We start from the raw sequence: 7955 nt of genomic DNA on the forward strand, positions 1-7955 counted from the left end.
CTAGCAAGAATCCATGGAGGGATTGAGAGTTAGCAAGCTCGAAGAAGGTCAACAATGGGGGAAGAACACGAGCTCAAAGGATAAGGTTCAATGCGGAAGAAGACCCCCTTTTATAGGTCGGGAAAAGTCCAACCGTTATGCTCACAGCCCGCACAGAGCGGTACTACCGCTAGGGCGGTAGTACCCCTTTGAAAAACAACAGCGCGAGGAGGCAAAAGGCCAGTAGAACCGCCGGAGCGGTACTACCGCTCGTCCCCATGGTACTACCGCTCGACCTCACGGTACTACCGCTAGGGATAGCGGTACTACCGCAAGTGGTAGCGGTACTACTGCTTGCGAGCGGTACAAAAAAAATACTTCCGTGCCTACTTCCGCTGAGCAAAACACGAGATTTTGGTTCGGACACTACTAGGAAAAGGGCTGCTAGTGGCGCACCTGTTTTCGCTACTAATGGCGCACTACAGGTGCGCCACTAGCACCACGCCATTAGATTTTTTTTCTAATGGCGCACCTTCGGTGCGCCACCGCAGGTGCGCCATTAGTATAGCCCACGGTGCGCCATTAGTATCTGGTATACTAATGGCGCACCACATAGAAGTGCGCCATTAGTAACAATTTTTAAAAAAAAAATTCGTTTTTTCTTAATCTCAGGTCACTATTTCACATATGAGATATCCAACATATATATATACAACAAGCATCCATATAACAATCATATCCAACACACAAGTTTCATCATATATACATACATAGCCAACACATAGTTCCATCGTTACATATTACAAAAGTTTCACATTGTTCATCCAACACCGTTATCCATCAATTCACAAAAGTTTCACATTGATACAAAATAAAAACACAAATGGAAAAGAAGCACTCCATCCATGCAAGCTTCCGTGAATTAAATCAAATCTGCAAAATGATAAACAAGAAGTTAGAAGAAGAAGAAGAAGAAGAAGAGAATAAGAAGAAGAAGACTAGAAGAATACTAGAAGAAGAAGAACACTAGAAGAATACTAGAAGAAGAATAAGAAGAAGAATAAGAAGAACAAGAAGAAGAATAAGAAGAAGAATAAGAAGAATACCAGAAGCTTATTATGTAAACTTGATCATTTTGTGCTAACTTAGGTAAAATGAAGCTAACATATGTCATTTTGGAAAAGAAGAAGAATAAGAAGACTATAAGCTTATTATGTAAACTTGATCATTTTGTGCTAACATAAGTAATTTTGGAGCTAACCTATAGGAAACTAAGCATATTAGAGATAACATAGGTAACTAAGTATATATATATATCATTTTGGAGATCTGACATACCTGAAATATTTCAGTTCTCATTGTTCTTCTCCTTCTCCTTCCTCAGCCTGATGCGCCAAGAGCGGCGAGGCGGTGGAGGCAGCCGTGGGATGTAATCTTCTACCACAATTGGCGTGGTCATGTCGCCCAGCTGTGGGATCGCCGGCGCCACCACCGGTGCGTGGTCATTGTCAGGCACCACCACCATCGCGAGGCCACCTTCAGGCAAGACGGGCACGGCCATCGCTAGGTCATCCTCAGCCACCACCATCTCTTGCCCATGGTCAGCCACCACCATCTCTTGCCCATGGTCAGCCACCACCATCTCTTGCCCATGGTCAGCCACCACCATCTCTTGCCCTTGGTCAGCCACCACCAGCGCTAGGTCATCCTCAGCCTGATGCCCATCATCATCCTGCAGCTCCTCATCCCCACTCTGCTCCTCTTCTCCCCCACTCCAGTCCGGATCATCGTTCTTGTTGTCTTTGCTGCTGCCAGAATCGCTGCTGCTTTCGCTAAAGCCGGAATCGCTGTTGCTTTTGCTACAGCCATAATCGCTGCTGCTTTGACTGTAGCCAGTGTCGCTGCTGCTGCTCCCATTGCCTGCCCAAATGCAACAATGACCGTTAACAATCGATGTGAGACAAAGCCAAATGTAGAGGATTAAGAAGAGGCAGAATGCACTGGCATCTTCGTCGTCAGCGTAGCGCATGCGACACATAGTCCTGTTGAAAACCTTCACGATGAGCATTGTGGCGTCATCGTTGTACCTGAAGAGAAGAAAGTACCCGGTCCGCAGGTCGTAGGCACTGTAGAACTTCTCCCAGCCACGGCACAGGTACATGTGGCCCTCCTCGATCACCAACTCCATGTCCCACAGCCTGCGAACCCCGCTGCCGGCCTGTCGGAGCTTCACATTATCTGGCGGGTCTTCACCCAGCATGTTCATAAAAGTGTCAGGCAGCCTCTGCACTTTGGGACAAGGAGTGATGTAGCAAACAACAGAGTTATCATAATGAGATGGGTGAAGGGGAGATCTCTCGTTTTATATACCTGCCTCGTGGCTGATACTGAAGTCCCAAGTATGATACTGAAGAACTCGAAAGCATCCAACTCGTACTCCGGTGAGGCAGAGCGGCGATGGCTGCTTCCCCCCATCTCTGATAAGCAGCAGAAGAGACCGATTAGTACCCTTACAACATTATCATACAACATTATAGCAGCATAAATGCATTTTCGGTACGAAAATACATCACATGCCACTATGTCATTTAATATCATTCTTCTCGAAGACTAATGATTGTTACATCCTACTAAAATGATGTTCTGTCCTCAGAGATGTCTTGTTGCTTCTGAGGAAGTAGCAAATAAACACTTGAAAAAAGCTCTCGTCCTCGAAGATGCAATATCTGATTTACCCAAGGTTGGCCCTGACAATGATTTTTTTCTCTGTTATGCCTTCTGTCTTTGCATATGCAGAGTTATGTTTTTTTATTTCAATCATGTGGGTGGGTTTAATGATGTCAAAACCTTGCCGTAGTTTCCACTGTTTTAATGTTTTGTATGATTTCTTGGTTATATTACCGTTCTGAGTTATGTTGTTCTGTTATTTTATTTGAAGACATGAAGGGTTACTTATTTGAAGATGCTACTCCTAAGAAAGGTCAAATTTTCGATCATCAGCCTCTACAATTAAACAATGATGCATTCTTCCTTTTCCTTTCCATCTTCTTCTTCTCCACCTCTCTTCTTTTCTTGTTCTCCTTTTTCTTTCTTCTCCTTCCTCCTCCTCCTCTTCTCCTTCTTCCTTTCTTGTTCTGTTTTTCAAGTTTCTTCTTATTCTTCTTCCTTTTTTTTCCTTTTTCCTCTTTTTCTACTTCTTCTTTTTTTCAACTTTCTTCTTCTTCTAATTATCTAAACCTAAATCTAGCACTAACCTAAACCAACCACTAACCTAAACCTATCAATAACCTAATTAAACCTAAACAGCAAAGAAAAACAGTAGAAAAAAACAAAAAATGCTCACCTTGGCTCCGGGGGCAGGGGATGGTGGTGGACGGCCGCGGTTAGGGCAGCGGCGGCGGGCCTGGCTCCGGGGGGGCGCGAGGTGGATGCAGGGGGCCCGCGGCGAGCCTGGCTCCGGGGGCGGCGCGGGCGCAGGGGCGGCGGCGGGCCTGGCTCCGGGGGGGCGCGAGGCGGACGCAGGGGGCCCGCGGCGAGCCTGGCTCCGGGGGGCGCGAGGCGGACGCAGGGGGCCCGCGGCGAGCCTGCCTCCGGGGGCGGCGCGGGCGCAGGGGCGGCGGGGCACCAGGGGGCGCCGTTCAGGCGACGGCGCGCCGGGGCGGGGCGCCGTTCGGGCGACGGGGCGCCGGGGCGGGGCGCCGTTCGGGCGACGGGGCGCTGGGGCAGTGGCGGGTGGTGGGGGCGATGGGGCAAGGGGCGATGGGGCCAGGGGGCTGTGGCGGGTGGCGTCGGCGACGGCGACGGCGGGTGGTTGGGACGGTGGGGCGACGGGGCGAGGGGAGGTGGGGCAAGGGGGCGGCGAGGGGAGGGGGGTGACGGGGCGAGGGGAGGTGGGGCTCGGCATTACTAACAATTTTTTTTATTTTTTTTTCAAAACTACTAATGGCGCACGGTGGGTGTGGTGCGCCATTACTATGTCAACTAGTAATGGCGCACTATACCACAGTGCACCATTAGTAATAATTTTTTTATTTTTTTCAAAACTACTAATGGCGCACCAAACACCAGGTACGCCATAAGTAATAATATATTACTAATGGCGCACCAACACATGGTGCGCCATTAGTATATAGTAATGGCGCACCACATGTCTGGTGCGCCATTAGTGGTCATATGATCTATAGCCCTTTTCCTAGTAGTGGGAGCGGTACTACCGCTCAGGAGCCACGGTAGTACCGCTCCCAAGAGCGGTACTAAAAAATTACATCCGCAGCAGCCCCTTTAAAGGACACCAAAACTGACACAACTTTTGCAAACGGACTCCGAATTCGACGAAACCAAGTTTGTTGGAAAGCTAGCGACAAGGGCTAACAAAATCTATATAGAAATACCAATAAGAAGCAAATGACAAAAGTCCAAAAAGAAAATGGTGAGAACCCTTCCTCGGATAAGACCGGTAAAACCTCCAACATCGAAAACATCATAGAAGACGCATGCAAACTCCGTTTTCGATGAACTCAAGCTTGTCATCAAGATGACCATAAGATCTAAGACTCACAAAGAGAACCAAACAAGAACCAAGAAACATGATGCAAGGATGCAATGGTTTGAGCTCTCGACGAACGATACGATCAAGCTACTCACTTGAGAGCCCCCCTTGATAGTACGGCTATTGATCCTATAACCCGGTCTCCCAACTACCACCATGAGACCGGTAAAATAGAAAACCTATGAAGGGCAAACCTTTGCCTTGCACATGGTCCACTTGAGCTAGATGATGACGATCTTGACACCCTCAAGATGGACCAACTTTCTTGATTGCGTTGGCTTGATGAAGACTAGATGATTACTCCCCCATAGTCCACTATGGGTGAGCCACTCTTCGGCACATCTTCACAAGTTCATTGTCACCACAATGGACGGCAAGCTTCAAGCACTTGATCTCTTCGTGATGCTCCACTTGAACTTGCACACGGCAATCTTGATGACGATCACCACTTGATGTCATCCTCTCCATGGGTTGAGTGATATCTTCCTCTTGACGCAAGCCCATGAACATGTACCTAACCCCACATAGAACTCTCACATAGACCATGGGTTAGTACACAGAGCACAATGGACAATGCTTACCATACCATGGGATCACTTGATCCCTCTCGGTACATCTTCTACGCTTTGTGAGTTGATCAACTTGATTCACTCTTGACTTAGTCTTGATCAACCTAGAATCTTTCCAACTCTCTTCATTTGGATGATGTCTTGAAGGTAAACATGTATGATCACACAATCTTCTTCTTCAAGACATGCTTGCAATAACCTCAACTCTCACATGACCAATCTTTGGATAATTCCTTAATAGCACCTTGGTCAACACAAACTCTCCTTGAAACCAACACATTTACTCCAAGAAAAGCCTATGGACGAAACCTTCAAATATAACTCAAGGCAACCATTAGTCCATAGAGATTGTCTTCAATTACCAAAACCAAACATGGGGGCACCACATGTTCTTTCAAGGAGTCAACGGCGCGCCGACGGAGCGATGTGGTATTAAACTACGACGTGTTAAATTACAATGCATTTACGGTTTTTGAAACAAGCATGTTGGGCTGGCCGGCGGAAGTTTTACGGGACAGGTCAACGGGGCCCATGGTGGCGTGACCACGTGTATGACGTCGTACGTGCCTACGTGGGCATGGGAAATTACGCCGCCAATACCTCCCCCCATGACTGCCTAACCCCGCCGCCTCCTCGCACGACCTCATCCTGATCCCATGGTCATTCCGCCGGCACCGTCCCAACTCCCTTCCCTACTGCCCACACGACGGCTATACACTCCGGCATCTATGCACAGGGCCTGGATCTCGGCCTGGCCGTGACCGTCTCGGCAAACTTGCCCGCACGCAGAACCCTAGGGCCGGCGGTCGGCCACCGCAGTGGTGTTGGCAGAGGGCGGCTGCCATGACTCACCCATTGCGAGCAGGCATAGCCAACGGGGGCTGCCGGTGCACGTCACGTCGCCGGAAATTATGGTACTAATCCACTTGTAACTTTTTTAAATCTCGTAACTAGTCAAATAACATTCATCTTATTTAGAATGCAAGAATACGGAGATGTGTACTGCTCAGTTGAGAAGTGGTGCGAGTTGGTGGAAAATTCACACCTAGACAGCGCATGAGGCTACATGGCACCAATTTGGACAATATGTTGAGAATTCCTCTGGTGAAAATGAGGAAAAAATTATAGGAATTTATGATTACAACATATGATGCTAGCACAAAGCGATTTATTATTCGGCCAAAGAGTGACGACATCACTTTGCGAATTTAGATGTTTATCACATATTCGGGCTATGTAACGACGGTGATAATGTGATGAGCATGATTGCAATAGTACAACTAGACGCCCAAAAAATTGGTCCGAATTGGTTTGTATATAAAAAAACTGGCCTAATCCTGATAGATGACTTGGTTAAAAAAATTGTTGATAGTCAGTCATATGATGATGATTTTGTGAGAAGGGCCATACTGGTTCTTATGGGTATATTCTTAGCACCACAACCCACCAAGTTTGTTCCTTATCGTTATTACAAAATGGTGGAGGACGTCAACGCTATGAAGTCATACAATTGGAATGATTTCACGTTGTGGGTGTGCATGGATGCTATTAAAAAGACATCGAAGATCTTGAAAAATTCAAATGGCCTATCGGGAACTTGCCTCTTCTTCAGGTACAACTCATTTGGTAATAGTTGTATGTACATATATTTTGTATGTGATATATGTGTCAGACTAATTGTGTTTACTATCATGCAGTACATATACTGGGAAAAACTTGAGCCAATTGGTCTGGATACATTTGATCCTTTATCTCATGAATACCCACTAATGCTTAACTGGCCAGAAACGGAAGGGAAAAGCGAGACGACTATGACAACATACATGGGCAGGGTACCGGCAATGTAAGTCAATAAGTATAGTCATTATTTGTTCCACATAGTAATTAAGTATATTCGTTATTTAATTCATTTTATTGTTTGTTGTAAATATTGAAAACTGCATTAGCGAAGAGTACATACGCGCTAAGGTTGCACATGAAGGGATTGTCCCCGAGGAAGAAATGAAGAAAGCTAAACGGAAAGGTGGTGGCAGGAGTAGAAAGCCAAGTACGTCGGCAGTTTCATCGAACATGAACTATAGTATGGACCGTGTGATGACATACATAAAACTGCTTCACAAGGAGGTTCTGCTTATTCCCGAAAGATGTGCATAGGTAATTTTGAAGTTGTACTGAATGTGCTTTAATTATTCAACTACTTATCATGTTTCATTTGTGTTTGTAGATGGTAATTGAAGTTTGAACACGAAAGGTGTGATGTACAAGCCCAATAAGCGGGACAACGTTGACGAATTTGATGATGTAGGTGAAGGAGTTTAGAGGGAGAATGGCAAGTACAGATAAAAATATTGGATAGAAGTTCAATCACCTGCCGACGTAAAGAAAGAAACATCTTTCACGGGTATGAATGATACCTCCATGCCCGTTGATGACACGGGTGCTCCGGACACGAAACCGGGTAAAGGTGAAGCTACTGATCCTTTCATTATAGAGGATAATTGATACTCTGCATCTTCGGGATCAACTTTACGGACAAAAGACTTTCCGTCTATGTCCCGAACCCCGCAAAATGCTGATATTTCCGGCGAGTCTATGGGTGGTTTGTTACCAACAAAGTCCAAAGAAACGTTTGAGAGTTTCCCGACAATGAGTAACATAGCTAATGTTGATGGCAGTAAGGATAATGAAGGTAAATGCAAACGAAGTCCGTCAAAATATTATCAATCCACCTACGACCGTGTGGCCACCCGCAAGAAACATGTTAAAAAAGTAAGTCAAATACTACTTTATTATGCATTCACGTGTTATGTAAATATCATTATTATTTAACTGACGGTAACTATATTGCTTTAGGTCTG

This window comes from Triticum aestivum, chromosome 7D, assembly GCF_018294505.1.
Source record: "Triticum aestivum cultivar Chinese Spring chromosome 7D, IWGSC CS RefSeq v2.1, whole genome shotgun sequence".
Lineage (NCBI taxonomy): Eukaryota > Viridiplantae > Streptophyta > Magnoliopsida > Poales > Poaceae > Triticum > Triticum aestivum.